The following is a 15,116-nucleotide window of genomic DNA, read 5'->3' on the forward strand; positions in this document are numbered from 1 at the left end:
TCTGTTAAATATCGAAAAAGAGTGATAAATAAAAACTTGAACAAAGTAATGGAAAAAGTGATACTAAATGTTCGTTAAACAAAAAAATGAATAAGAAAAATGTTGCTTATCATATTTTGAAACTATTCCAAACTTTTCTTCTTACCAATTTACTCAGTCGAATAATAATTCTAGTCTCTTTCTTTTCCTCAATCTTTTCTCGTTCCCGTAAAAGATTGAAGGATAATTTTTGCGGTTTAATGAGAAGCCGAAGGCGCACGTATAATATAGGGGACGTGGTGGAGGATAAGGATAAGGAGCTACGTTGCAGAAGTCAGCAAAATGCCGAGTAGGCAGTCGTTCGATCTCATATTAACAGAGATTAAATATCACCGCCCGGGCTTAACGCTCGTCGCGGAGATCATCCCCCCCTTATTAATCCGCCAAACAACGAATTCCTTTTCCTTTGTTCTTATTCTGTCATTTTCTTTTTAATCAAGCTCTGCGTACTCCTACGATATGTTTAGTCTCCATTCAGCTGCATGTGATATCGTTTCGGGTTTCGAATCAATCAATCAAACAAAAACGAAGAAAAAAAAAATTGAGAAACACTTCCGATTGAATTCTTCCCGGAAGTCTGATACGCAGTAAATCCACCGACATGGGAAGTCTTAGGTCGCGTGTTTTCCCTCAAATCTGAATAAAATCGTGCAGCGCAGTCCGTCACGCTCGTCCGTCATTTCTCGAGATGCACCCCTATAGTAGATAGAATCGTATCGTGCCACTTGAATCGTACATATTTCATCATTGCTATCGAGTTATTCCGCCTAGAAAATTACTCACCTACGGTACCTACCTACCTACCTACCTACCTCACACGATGTCTACCATTTCGCATTCACCCTTCAGCGAGCAGTACCTCAAACGAATGATGATTATGATCGTGCGCTAATTATTATATCCACATATAGTACCTACAATGTGATGTGAAATACGAAGGATAAGACTATATATATATACCCTGTAAAATCGGGGGTGATTATATCCGAGTTCGAAGAAAATGATAGTAGATTACGAATCAAGAATCTTCTTCCCCCCCTATTTTTATAGATACCACAGGGCCTATTTCTATATTCAATAACGAATTTTATGAAAATCGTGTGACACGTATTATACAATATGAACGACGCCAGCTCTTCTGCTGTAGGTTTAAACCGTCGCAGGTGATATTGAATGACATGTTTGACTTGATATACAACGGTGTCGTACTCTGCCAATGTTATCAACGGTGTTTGGTAAATATTCCGTTACCGTAACACCGTCACTGCAGTGACTGCTGACGGGTGGCGATGGGTGGGAGGAATCATGAGAAGGGCGGGGGGGTTGTGAGACGATAAGGGCCGTGTAGGGAAGCCATGCTTGTTTCCCCCGCTGCCTGTTTGCCTGGAATGATTGATTGGGATACACACAGGACGGTTCGAACGCAAATAAATCAGTGACAAGGTGGACTGATAGTTGCTGCTGCTGCTGCCGCTTCGTCGAACCACAGCATCAGGAGTTGGCGTTACCAGATAAGCCATGCCCATCGGTCGAGTATCCTGGTCGATGCTAAACCTTACTCGTTTCAAAATGGTCTGAAAAATTTTGAGGAAAGCCTGAAGTGTAATGAAGCGTTGAACTTCTTTCGATAGCGAATTTTCACGGTTTTCATACAACTGACGCAATTGTGCGGAATGATGGGTTTTTCGCGTTTGTATTATACATATAGAGGCGAACCCGAGTTGAGGGTACTGAAGGTAGTAATTTCAAGGTTCATCATTCCGTTACACTCTTATATTATATTCATAGTAATTTCTGAGGATCTGCATTCTCCGTGTGCAAAATGCCACACAATACAAAACAGCTAGGTATAGCGGTAGAGTCTGTCAGAAAAGTAGAAGAGCTGTGCTGCGTAGGTATAGTCGAGAATGAGAAGAAAGAAAGGGCAAACAAACAAACAAACAAACTAACACACAAACAAACGAGAAAAGAAAAGGTGGATCCTAGGGAGTAGGTAGGAGGAAAAGGTAGGAAGGAGAAATGTCAGAATCCCTTGCGTGAAATGGACCGTGGCCGGATATAATAATGGCGTATTATGTACTAGCCATCCGGGGAGATCCTCTTGTGAATAGAGGGCTTAGCTAAGGTGGATAAATCGAGGGTAAATATTTGGACGTTCGTTCGTTCGTTCGTTCGTTCGTTCGTTCGGGAGGTGGAGAGAAAGTGAGCGAGCCAACGAAGAGAGAACGTCGCCGAAAGTTGGTGGTCTGTCCCTGGAGTTTAGGGCCAACGCTCACTGTGTGTAGCCGTCTAGGTGCTGTGCACCGATGAAGCGAAGAAAGAGCCAGAAATATCGAAGAGACGACACCATCGCTGCGCTGGAGGAGCGAGCAGATAAGCGAGGGGAGACTCCTACGGAGATTTGGACGACTACGACGACCATCACGACTACCATCATGGGGGGATCGAATCGGGAGCCAGGGTTGAGGTGATGGTGGACGGACATTGTCCGGCGTCGTAAGACCGGGAAGCCATCCAACCACGATAACGCCAGTCGACCGGGGAATTCGTGGTCAGATATATGTATGTATAGTATACTGTATACACATACGTATATATACACGTGTATGTATACCGTAACCCATATCCCACCCATTGTCAAGATTCACCCTGACTTTTTGGAGGAGGGGGATGAGGAGAAGAACGACGACACAACTTCCTATTTTCATTATGCATTTTATAAACCTGAGACGCAGCAAGACTCGTCGTCGTATTTCGGAATCTGTCTTGTAGAAATTTCTTTATTTTCACTACTTCTTCCTCCTCCTCGGCGTGTAAGCAACCCGCGTCCCGTGTCACACGGCGTTATCTTAAACGGGGACTGTGTTATATCGGTAGGCCCACGCAGCCTGTGTATCAATATAACAAGCTGTGACCATGGTACGTATAATATACATATATACACGTGTGTGTGTGTGTGTATATATATACATATATATAGTACAGGCACATTATGCACGTGTGTACTTGCAATGACGCGAGCAATGCGCGACCGACCGACCGACCGACGGACAGGCACAATATTATCTCAGATTGTTAATCCGCCGTCGATCACCGAGATTGATCGATGTTTCCCGGGTAATCCGTATGGGCAATCCCTTTCTTCCTATACTCTTAATGCGGTTTCGTCCACGCTCGCGTTATACTGCCGTGCTTTTATTACTGTTTTATACCTATGCAGCTCTTACAATTAATGCTAAATTGTCATAGACGGAAGAATATGTCGAAGATTCAGAGACCCCGGCAAAGTTGATCCTCCATTTGCCTCCTCGTTACTTTTATATAACTCAATATCTCGTCTTGATTTGTCTAATCCTGACTTACAGTTTTTCAAAAGCTCAACATTTAGGCAAAATTTGTTGAACCGATCTGTGGTGGATAGGATGAGATTGAAACAAACAAATGCATGCCAAATGACAAAAGGAAGGAGAAGAAAGAATGAATGAATAAATAATTATAATGAAAGACCGTAGAAAAGAGCGTGCAAAATTGTCCCGCGTCGTCGTGTAATTCAAGTGTCGGTATATATATTGTAGGTATATTGCAGCTTGCAAAAAAGCTATACGAACACTTGATGTACGTATACACATGCCTATACATATTAATAATGTATAAACGCGTCGTCGTATATACATATATCCAGATACCTACCTCTGTACAGATTATACAGTATATGTACGGGGGTGCGTTCCCTCTTTGTTGTTTTATTAAAATACGATCAAAAGTCGTTTGTCGTTCATGCGCCTCCGACAAAGGTACAATGTACGTGTAAAAAAAAAAAAAGAAAAGGGTTGCTTGGAGGATGATCGTTGTATGACGTGCCGTGTAACGTATTTTATATAAACTGCACAATATATAGGGTACCATATTCAGATTCGTATGCACCATTTCTTTTTTTTTTTTTTTTTTTTTTGCCACACATCATTTCCCTTTCGCTCACGAACGTATCGCAATAATGAGATTAAAATTTTTCAACTTTGAATCGCGTAAATAAGTTGATATTGTAGAGCAGTTATGGGTACCTTGAATGATTTTTTCCGTTCAAACCGATCGCCGCGAATTCAACGATTTCACGATGTAAATGCGGGAAAAAGGATATAATAGAAAACCCCCTTCCTGAAGCGAATGATAAAAAAAAAAAGCTGAAACACGAGGATGGGTATACGAGGTGAGCTACTCCTCACGAGTTCTCTCTCGTCTTCGTCGTCGTCGTCGTCGTCGTCGACGTCGTCGTGTGTGACTTCGTGTTTGCTTTAACGTCTCGTCGCCCCGAAGATTTCTTCTTCTTTTCCCAAGTTTACCCAGGGCAAACAAACCGCGTGTGTGTGTCATTCTTTTTTCTACTCTTGTTTTATTTTACTTTCTTCTATCTTCTTTTTTTTCTCCCCCCTTCCTCCTTTAATTCTTTTTGTTCTGGCGTGCGTAAGTCGACTCGTAGGAAACTTTGTTGGAATGCATTGGTTTGAAAGATGGTTGAAAAAAAAGGGTATCAAAGAAAAGATATAATTCAACTTTTCCAAGATGTTAACCCCCTCCCCCCTCTCGGGGTGATTTTTCACCTGCGTGTCATCCTTGACAACGCTGTTGGTTTTGAAGGATCTACGGGAGAAGAAGGGTAACAAACGATATTTCTTTACGTACACGAGTGCGAAACAGCCCCGCGAAAGAAGAAGTAGGTGGGTGGGTGGGTGGGTTCGGTGAAGGAGGCTGGGTGGCGGGGGTATATCGGGTAAAATTTATTTTTATCAACTATGCAGGAGGCCTGGGGCTTGCTTTGATGTCTGCCGATGCATAGACATTAGCGTATAAATATTTAAACCCGCCTCCGATAGCGGGCGTACTACAGATTCTCTCTCTCTCTCTCTCTCTCTCTCTCTCTCTTTTTCTCTCTCTTACTCCCTATCTTTCTCTCTATACCCCTGTCTTTCTATCTTTTCACCCATCCGTACCTCCTTTCCTCTCCTCTCCTCTCCTCTCCTCTCCTTCTGTATCCCTTTATATACTTGATTACACCGCGTGTGCATCAGAGCACTGCCGTAACTGCGTGTGAAATGTTTAAAAAGTTCTGCAGAAACTGGCGAACGCAACGCCTTGAATTGATAATCAATTAATCATTGCACCCCGTCCGTCCGTACGTCCGAAATTATCTCGACATTGGATTTTACGGTGTGGAGGAGAATGTCGAGTTATACGGATTAACGGGGATATTGGAAATGGCGGCGAGCTTCGACGAGGACGCACGGGAATGGCGAGTGAGGAAGACTTGTGTGTGTGTGTGTGTGTGTGTGTGCGCGTGCGTGCGTGTGTGAATATACATATATATATATACACGCGTTCCGGAAAACGGGCGGAACCAGGAAGGCGGCAGCGAGGCTGCGAGGTTGCGAGGCTGCGAGAGGGTGACGAGAGAGCCGGAGAGCAGAGGAAAGAGAAGCGGGGGAGAGAGCGAGCGAGAGAGGGAGAACGAGAGAGAAAAGGGTAATTACCAGATATAAAGGGTGGGCCTCGACGGTTCCCGGCTCTGGAAGTCTGATGAATATTTCACCGCGGCTGCTGCATTAGCTCGTAGCGAGAAGAACGTCGTCGCACTTGGCAGCACACCTACGCCGCCCCCCCCCCCCCCCTCCACCTCCCGTCTCTTTTCCTCCCCTTTGTTTTTCCTTCTATACCAATTTCGTTTCCACCAACCAATTCCACCTAACGATTACCATGCCCTAGGTAAAGCAGCAGCACCAGCAGCAGCAGCAGCAGGGAGTTGATCGTTTGAGGAGAACAAGGGAAAGAAGAAATAAAAATACTTACGTACCTCGAAATTTGCAGCCATACGATTATACCTACGAACGTATATCAGCACGGTAGAATATATAAGAGTCTTGAATCCTGAACGGATCTCAGACTGAGACTTGTGAAACGTTGAACGTGCCTTGTTCTGCCGAAATTGCACCTCGTTAGAGGGAGAATATCTCGACGTTTACGATTTCTTTTGTCGAAAATTCCCATACTTAGGTGTTGGGCAGGCACACCCGTACCCACATCCACCTTGTAATTCAACTCGATTCAACCTTTCGCGTGATCGTGATGGCGATGGTGGTGGTGGTGGTGGTGGTGGTGGTGGTGGTGGTGGCAACAGGTTACGAGAAGTATAGGTATTATTTTCTTCGAGTTGGAGGTTAGCGTGACCGTTTCAATGCGGCTTTTTTCGGCGGTCGGCGTGCAACTTGCGGATTAGAATTTGTTGGGAGAAAGAAGAAGGGAAGTGGACTTGTGTAAAAGGAGAAAAAATCCCGCCTGTAACAGTGGGAAATTAAACAGCAAGTAGGTATACGCGAAGGAACGTCCGCTTCGCTGACTATCTGCGACCACCACCTTTTCAATCTGAAAACCACCGGCTTATACATATATGTAGGTAGGTACCTACCTACCTGCCCACATAAAAAGGACGCTATGGTCAAGGATACACCCACATTTCTTCTACACGTATTATCCACCTCGCATCGAGAACCGCAAGGCTAACTCGCGGTCGAGCAGCAGCGAATTTGAATAACTTGGGGACGGAAATTCAACTGTCCTCCAAGCAAAAATCGACCAACAGGATCAGGATCGAATGCCGAACAACCGGGTCTGGGAATTTGTAGAAACGCTGTTCCATATACACGGTGGTGAATGCGAACAGGAATCGAAGTCGATTTTGGTCTTTAAAATTTTAGAAGCTGGATTGATGTCGATCTTCACAGTAACTTCGTAACTATGATTGGATTTTTTCATGAACGAGAATTAGCGCGGTGATGAAACGCGTGCTACCAGTGCCTTAAAAATGTTATATACAAAAGAAAATTGAAGGAGGAATACGACGGGTGGGGGGTTGGAAAGGGAAGCAACGAAAACAACGGGAATAACAACCCTGTCCAATCGAGACGCGGTGAAGGTACGGAACGAAACGGAACGGAACGAGCCATCGACTGCGCGGAGGACCACTTGAGGCCCACAACGACCCTTTTTGGAGTCGGGTATACACTCGAGGCTTGACACGCACACGCGTGCAGTTACATTCGGAGTTATCGGCGCGTGTATGAATATTCAGCATACTCCGGGGACACACGGAAATAACGCATACCTAACATATACGCGGCACTCTGGCAGCGTGGTCTCGAATTATCAGAATTTCGAGTACATAACACACATGCTCGGCTCGGTCGTTCGTTCGTTCCGCCGGAAACCAAAAGCACCTCTGCTGCCTGATGTGCTCTACCATATTCGTTTCAATTGGGAAGCTGGACGGCGGAGGAGGAGGGCCGCGGTTATATGGAACTTGAAAAGTTTATTGTCTGCAGAGGGACAAAGTGCGTTCATTGACTTCCCAGCCTCCTCCAGCCCCACTAACCTCTCGTCCTTTTTTCATCCAACCTCAATTTCTTCAGCAGCTTTTCACTTTTCGATTTGTTCTCTCCGTCTGTAGCGTGTGTGTGTATTCGAATACATGTTATACGCATACGTGTGAGTATCTCTAACCTGTCCAACTTTGAGGGTAAGGTTGTAACACAAACAGACTTCTCTGATTTTCTTTTGATTGACAACGTTTACCCTGTACTGGGCCAGATTTTTCTCAATCATGTCCACCAAAGGAATAAATAGAGGGAAAATAAAACTGCATCTGAGATCAAACGGTGTCTCCGTTAGTCGCTGAAAGTCCAACAAACCGACTTGACCCGTGTGCATGGCACGTGTAGGTATGACTTGTCTTTCCTTTTTTGTCGGCTATATGTGTATGTATGTATCGAGTCATTTTTGCCTCAAAATTTGAGACCAAAAAGAAGAGAAAAGAAACAAAATATCGTCGAGAGTATTCTCTTGTGGTTATTTTTATACACGTAGATATCCTGTGGCTTTTGGGTGAGTCACGGTATGTAAACTATACTCTACCCCATTCTTCATTGATATTTTGGCACTAGCGGCGGAGAACGGCACGAAGAGAAGGAAATGGCGATATCTGGTGAGAGGAGCAGCTATTTTTTTTTTATTTTTTTATTTTTTTTGACAATTGTTTTTTGTCCGAAGATCAATGCGACCGGTCTCCGGTTCACTGGATATCCACACCGTCTCTCTCTCTCTCTCTCTCTCTCTCTCTCTCTCTCTTTTTGTTTCTCTCTCTTTCACATCATTTGCTCCAGGAAGCCTGGAGAGGTCCCCAAACCAACCTATCTTCACCCCCGCCCACCCCACCGACTATACCATGTTCCGTGGACTGTCTCCAGTGGTGAAAAGCGCTGATTTCTTGGGAATTAAATAGCCGAAGTCAAATCATGAGAGAAAAAGTGAGATTTGGGGTGGGTGAGTAAGGAGCTTGTCATTGACGCGGCTGCTCGAGCCAGCAATGACAGATTTGGGCTACCCTCTCTTACGGAGCGATGAAAAACCACTCGATGAGTAAGGCGATGATCTTTTTCGCGTAATTGAGGTTAAAATGCACCCGAATGAGGCTCCATGACGTTCTATACAAGCCAGACGACGGGGGTCGTGCCCGGCTAACAATACGTCGACCCTTCCCACCCCGTTGTATACAGGGCACTCCGCGCACCGTCGTATTACCAACAACGGCGTTCGCTCGCGAATGTGTTCGGTTCGTTCCCGGCCGAAGTGGAGGCAACGCTGGTGCTAATACACCAGAGCGAGCGAGCTCTTTGCCACTCCACGGAGCAGAAATTGATACGATAAATTCCGGGTCTGAATTGGCTCCGCCGAGCTGGAAAGAGAGAACCACCCCACCTTCCGTCTCCTGCTCCTGCTCCTACTTCTACTCTTCGTTCGTTCTCCACACCAGATTCAAACTCTAGCCCCCGAACTTCACTGCGTTCGCCACCGACCTAAAGTTTCCAAGAATATTCCTGGACTCTCAGTCATCGATACCCGGTGCAAGTGTAAATTTCCCCTGAAGTCGTTTACCTTCTATCTGCTTTATTGAAGTTTGTTAATTCACGTGAAAAACCATTTAGCGTTTCGCCAAGGATTTCCTCCATATGAAAGAAAGAAAGAAAAAAACTACAAGAATGAAACAGCCAATTTATTATATTACGTGGTATTACACTCCCTGGACGTCGCAGGGTGAAATGGGCGAGTACCGTCGCAGCCCAGGGGTGGGGAGAGGCTGGTTGCACAATGCACACAACTGTTGGATCCATTATGCCTACTTAATTAGGCTATGGCATGTCATGCCCCGGTTGGTAAGCAGGCATGTCCGTCAATAGTTGGACAAGATAGTATGCCTACTACATCGATATAGTCGTGGCCGCGTGCATCACCAGCAGCAGTATCAGCAGTCCACTGCAACACGAGTTTAACCAACTTTCTCTCTCTCTCTCTCCATGCATGGATCGAGCTACGAGGGTTTTTGGCGGCCTGGATATATACACGCGGTGTTCAGGCCCCCTGCATCAGCGATGAAGTCCCCGCAGTGAAGAGCAGACAAGATTATAATCTGTCCCATTATTGTGCCATCGACGTCCCGTAGGGGATTTTTCTATTTGACAATGCAGTTACACTTTTGTCTGTCCTTTTAACATTGCGTATTCCCTTCCCTTCCCTTTCCCGCCCTCCTTTTCCCGTTACGCGATGCGATACGCACCCTCCTCGATCCGTACGCTCGCGTATGTTCATACGGGATCAGCACTACCGCCGACGGGAAAAGGGGTTCCACGGCATAATCCTACCTGCATGCATGCGATGTCCTATCCCCATTGTTTGACAGCCCCTGTGACATACGGGAGGACACGTGGGGTGACACGGGGGCTTTACTGTCACGTCGTAATCGACCGTGTTCTACATACCTTATATTGCTTGTCCGAACGACGGACCGTACGTACGTACGTACGTAAGTCTGATGATGAGAAAAGGTGCCCAGTAAAAAAGACAGGGGACGGACGGCTGTTTTAAAGTTATATCATTCCTTTCATTCACCCTACGAAAAGAAACAACTACCCATAAAATGGTGCACAGTGTCGGGAAAATCTCCAAGATTCCGAAAACAACTCGTTGTTGAGCTTTTCGGGATAATTAGACAATACCGGAACTTTTTGTCTAATTTCTGTGTGTATATGGTATCATTCCACGGAGGTGATGGAGGTTACGTTGACAAGGTCCGTTGTCTCAACTGGTTCTCCTCTCCTGCGGTGTTTCCTCCAGCCCACCGACATACGTGTAGGTAACGGTAGGTATATAGTATACCGTCGAGTGTGTAGCCGCCTGCCAGCGGGGGCCGTAACCACGCATTAAGTACTGCCGAGGGTAAACTGGGAAATTGATTGTCATATGTAATAACGGTTATTAGGTAAGCGTTGACAGCGGTGCTCCCACCCCGGGCACGTAACGTGCCGAAGGCTCGTCCTCCGCTTCTTCTTCTTCCTCCTCTACCTCCTCGAAGAAGGCGCGCTGCGTGCATCGCATATACGGCATGCTACACAACCAGTACACGCACCACCTCCTCCTCTACCTACCTACGTACCAGCGGAGCACGCATGTGTGTATACCGTGTCCAGAGGCCCGATTTCTCGCTCAGCCAGAGCAAACAACATGGGAATCGCAAACATCAGGCGCACGGTGTATAGTCAATAAGTAAATACACACCGTGCATTATATGTTGCGCAAACTTTGAGGTACGCCCCCGTGATCCGGCTACTCGGGATATACCTAAATTGGGAGTATGGATTCCGTCCCTAGAGTTGTGGGGAAGGGATACATCCAAAATCGAGAAGATATGACGAGTTGGGTGACCGTAAGGAATTCAGGAAACAAAATACTCCGGGTTGTGTGGTGTTTTTTTTTTTTTTTTTTTTCTTTGCTTTCAAGGCTAGTTAGCGGTCATCGTGCCGCGTTGAAAGTTTGGGAACGGTACCGAATTATAGTCAAAATTGAGGGAAGAACCGTGGTGGTGGGCGGGGCGCGGTCCTGGCCGACGATTATCAGGTCCCGGTGGTCCTGACGGTCTGGGTTTTCGTCGTTTTTGGTAGCGGCTACTACCGCGGTATCCGCGTGACTGTGATTATCATCCCCCGTTGAGTTTTGTTTGTCGGCAAGATCAAGGCGCCGGTTCTGCCTGCAGTGGCGAGCCGTGCAAGCCGGTTGGAGGAGGTTGTTAGTTAGTCCGAACGAACGGGCTGCTGCTCCTGCTGATGCCGAGCTCCTCGTTGCCCAGTGACAGTATGGTGCGAACAAACCACACACACGCACGCATACCGACCACACTTGCTGCACTCCTCCTCCACCTCCACCTCCTTCTCCTCGGCTTCTCTTCCTCTTCCTCCGGTGGGTGGCCTTCTTCGCGTCCGCGGCAGACCGCCCGTAATTACAGGTTCCTTATTTACAGGCTGTTACACACTTCGTTAGCACGTCACTTATAAAGTAGTTGTAACCACTTAGTAGATAGCTGGCTCGCCGAGGGTCGCTGAGATGCTGACCGAATGAGCGAGCGAGCGAACGAGCGAGCGGCGGACCTAATGGCTCACCTCTTATGAACCGACATGTTATGGTTGATTGTCGTCGAGGACCTCTCCGCCGGGGCTTCTACATCTATGAAAGACCTTCTATTTCTCTATCCCCTCCTTTGCTTCTTCGCACTATCTCGACAGTTTTCCTATTTATGAATGAAACTCCGCCACCACGGTGTTCCTGTAGTAGTCGGTCGTCCCCTGCCCCTGCTGATGTTCATCATCCTAAGGTGTACTACACCACCACCTATCTCGTGAATTCATCACGTGCTGCTAGTTGCATCTTGCAACTGCCAACTTGCTTCTTTGTCGTGTCTCTAATGGAACCATGTTATAAACCATCGAAAAATCTATCCGACAATTACATGCTTTTATGACCAAGGGTTTACAACCTCACACCTAACAACTCCCCAGGGAACTTGCCTTGTGTCTGGAGTAAAATAAAGGTTAGTTTGTTGCTCTGGTGAGGAGAAAAAAATTTTTGAAAATCGTTTTCGCGGTTAAGTTGATCTCAGGACAAGTAATCGAAAATTATTCAAATTTTAAAAAATGGTTAAATACTGGTAATAATAGTAATATATTCGCTTCGTTCGGAGTATTAATCAATTGGGGATCTATACAACCACTCATAAGTCACATATTTTTCTCCGAGCGAAATAAAAGATTTTCATTTTTTTTTTCGAACTGTTCTCGATGCAATGCTTCTTTGATTCGGAATAAAGTTGAATAATAATTCGTTGTGCGTTTTCTTTACATGTTTCTTCGTTTTTTCTCCCTCTGTCCTCGATGGTCCCTCGCTGCTTCTTTCTCCTTTTTTTCCCGTTGACATCCACTTTGCCCGGGCAGTAATGAGATTTGAGAAAAGGGAAACACCCCTGTAGTACCCTTGTCATTACGTGGAATTGGATCTTACACGTTAGGTACCTGACGTATTTCAATTTATTCTTCTCCGTTTCCTTTTTTTTTTTCCTCCTCTCTTTCCTCTTCCTCCATGTTTTATTTTACATTATTCATTTTGTGAAAATTTTACCAAGCGCACACGCTTTAACGTCGTCGTCGTCGTTTGCATCTACTCGACGCGCCGTTGGGGGATTGTTAGTTTGTTGCATTCGAGCAAAACTTTCTTCGAATAATTACGATTGTAATTAAAATTCTACTGAAAGATGCTCGAGATGCTGGGAGGATACCGGCTCTCCTCTCCCATCCCCCTTCTCTCATTTTCTATCCTCCTGCTCCTCGGATTCTCGTCGTCGCGTGTCACCGCGACTAACGCGCGCCAGGAGAGAGCATCCCAGGCCCATAATTGGGGCTGCCGCGCGCATCACGAGAGCCAGAGGCTGAAGCTGAGCCAGCAACGCGGACAATAGATGCATCCGACTGTAAAATATCAAGGAATCCTCTCTTCTCGAACGCGAGTCATCTCCCAGTCTTTTACTTTATTCGCATTCCGTACACCACTCGCATACTCTACATTTCCATGCATTTTTCCACTATCAATTGATATACCATTAATAAAAGGAATAAAGGTACATCATCATGATTGGTGATGATTCGTTTCATGTGTATAGAAAAATTTTAAAAACGTATATATACAATATTAAATATATCGTTTTTCACTTCTTGTTTTTCGATTATAATATGCATCGTCAATACGATGCTGTTATGATGAATCTTGGAAAAATAAAGGAGCAGACGAGGAGAAGGACGAGAACGATGAGAACGCGGAGCGAGATTTTGGATAGGATGCGAATGGCCAATCAGCGGAGACGTTCATTTAAACCACAGCTTTGCAGTAGCAGCAGCAGCAGCAGCAACGCCAATGAAAGGCATTTAGCCAATCTAAAAGGTCTTTTCATTAGACATTTCACTCTTTGTCTCTCCTACCGCGCTTGCTCAGGTTTATATTTTAAATGCTAATTGCAACTTTTTAATGGGCCAGCCAGCCAGCCAGCCAGCCAGGCAGGCAGGCAGCCGCGGGTATGACTCCTCGCTGCGGGGCGTATATAGCTAAAAGAAGGAATAAAGGAGGAGAGAAAAAAGTATTTGAAAATAAAAAATTGAAGGTATAAAGAGGAGGAGAGAAGGAAAAACTAGCGCCGCGAGGGGCGAGGAGAAGAAGAAAAAGAAACTCCACCTCGCCCCCGCCTCGCAGTCGTCAGGAGCATGGCCGACGCATTTTTGTCTCGGCAGCATAATGGCGAAATTACGGCTTTCGCGACATTATACTCTTCCCTTTTTGTCACCCTGTAACTAGCGGCAGCCACCAGGACCGAGGGTTCGGGGCCACTCGCCTAACTCCACTCTTACTTCTCGCTGCATGTATGAACAATATCGCACTCTCGTAGAATTTACCGCTGGATGATGAAATCACGGGGATCGTTTTAACCATGGAAGTACACTTGGCTCTGCATTTCGTGCATACGTTCCCTGTGTCTCTCTGCTAACGTCTATGGAAACTACAACCACGACGTTCTAAGTGCGTTTTCAAAACCAAAAGCTGCACCAGAAGCAGAATCAAATGTAAAAGGAATGGTGCCCGCGTGAATGCAGCTGCGGATTCAGTTGGCTCCGGCATTCATACACCGCTTTAGTGGTACTCTCGGCATTTGGTAATTAAATTAACCGTTTATAATCATCATTATTCAGCGGGAAACTCGCTCGTCATTCCTACTCTCTACTTCTATACTCTGCCTGCTCTAATTCAGCTCCGCAGGACTGCTGCAGTTGGCCACGAAGGCTCATAATCGTCGTAATAAAAGAGTTTCAACGAGAGAGAGAGAGAAAGAGAGAGGGAGTGAGAGGGAAATCACGCTAATGAATGGATGAAAGATATTTTATGCAGAATTTATGACGAAGGGATAAAATCACCTTGCAAATAAATAAGTAAATATTATATTAGTACCCGTTAAAACCAGCGATTCTCGTTGATGCTTTTTCATACAATTTTTATTCTGTTTTTTACGAATACTAATACCTGGGTACATTGTATGCATTGAGGTGTATAAATAGTGGGCCAATTAACTGTAGCTTTAAATGATAGTACAACATATTTATACAATCAGTGTATGTGTATGTGTATTTAATGAAATTGAAACGCCGATTCATTCGTTAGCTTGTCGAATTATTTTGCTTTTTTCGGCATATTTCTTTCGTTCCATCTTACTTTTATTTATTTTTTGTCAATCTTTATTTAATCATCAACCTTTCGCCATACTCCTTAGTAACAATCTTGGAGTTTTCTGTATCAATATAAGGTGTACAGTATGCATTGTTACACATTCGAAACGCCATCAGTTTCTGTGTTGAGCACACAGACATCCATCGATGGGACACAATGGAGAGATGCTCGCGGCAGTGAAGGACGTGGGGTGAAAAATGGAGTCCGATCGTCTTCCGGTCCTTGTTATGGTCTTCGTGCCTAATCAGCGAATTAAAGGAGCTTGACGGAAGCTGACGGTGAAGGCGTTAGGGTGCTCTTTTGAGACCGGAAGTGGCCACGCCAAAGGTCACACAGATCTATCGCTAACGACCATTCTTCTATGTCCGTTACAACCCGAACGT

General features: G+C 45.4%; 1 protein-coding gene across 3 annotated transcripts in view; it reads left to right on the forward strand.

The window, feature by feature from the left end:
* The window catches only part of LOC124413574 (protein pangolin, isoforms A/H/I/S), a 123,545-nt gene that overhangs the window by 66,224 nt on the left and 42,205 nt on the right, over nt 1-15,116 (forward strand). The window contains exon 1 of one of the 3 annotated variants that reach the window (XM_046894659.1): nt 2,485-2,590. The exons of the other annotated variants lie outside the window; for them this stretch is intronic. The gene's annotated coding sequence lies outside the window, so the exon portion shown is untranslated. Of the gene's footprint in view, nt 1-2,484; nt 2,591-15,116 lie in introns of those variants that run through there. 3 annotated transcript variants of the gene reach the window in all.

Source organism: Diprion similis, chromosome 1 (genome assembly GCF_021155765.1).
Source record: "Diprion similis isolate iyDipSimi1 chromosome 1, iyDipSimi1.1, whole genome shotgun sequence".
Taxonomy (NCBI): Eukaryota; Metazoa; Arthropoda; class Insecta; order Hymenoptera; family Diprionidae; genus Diprion; species Diprion similis.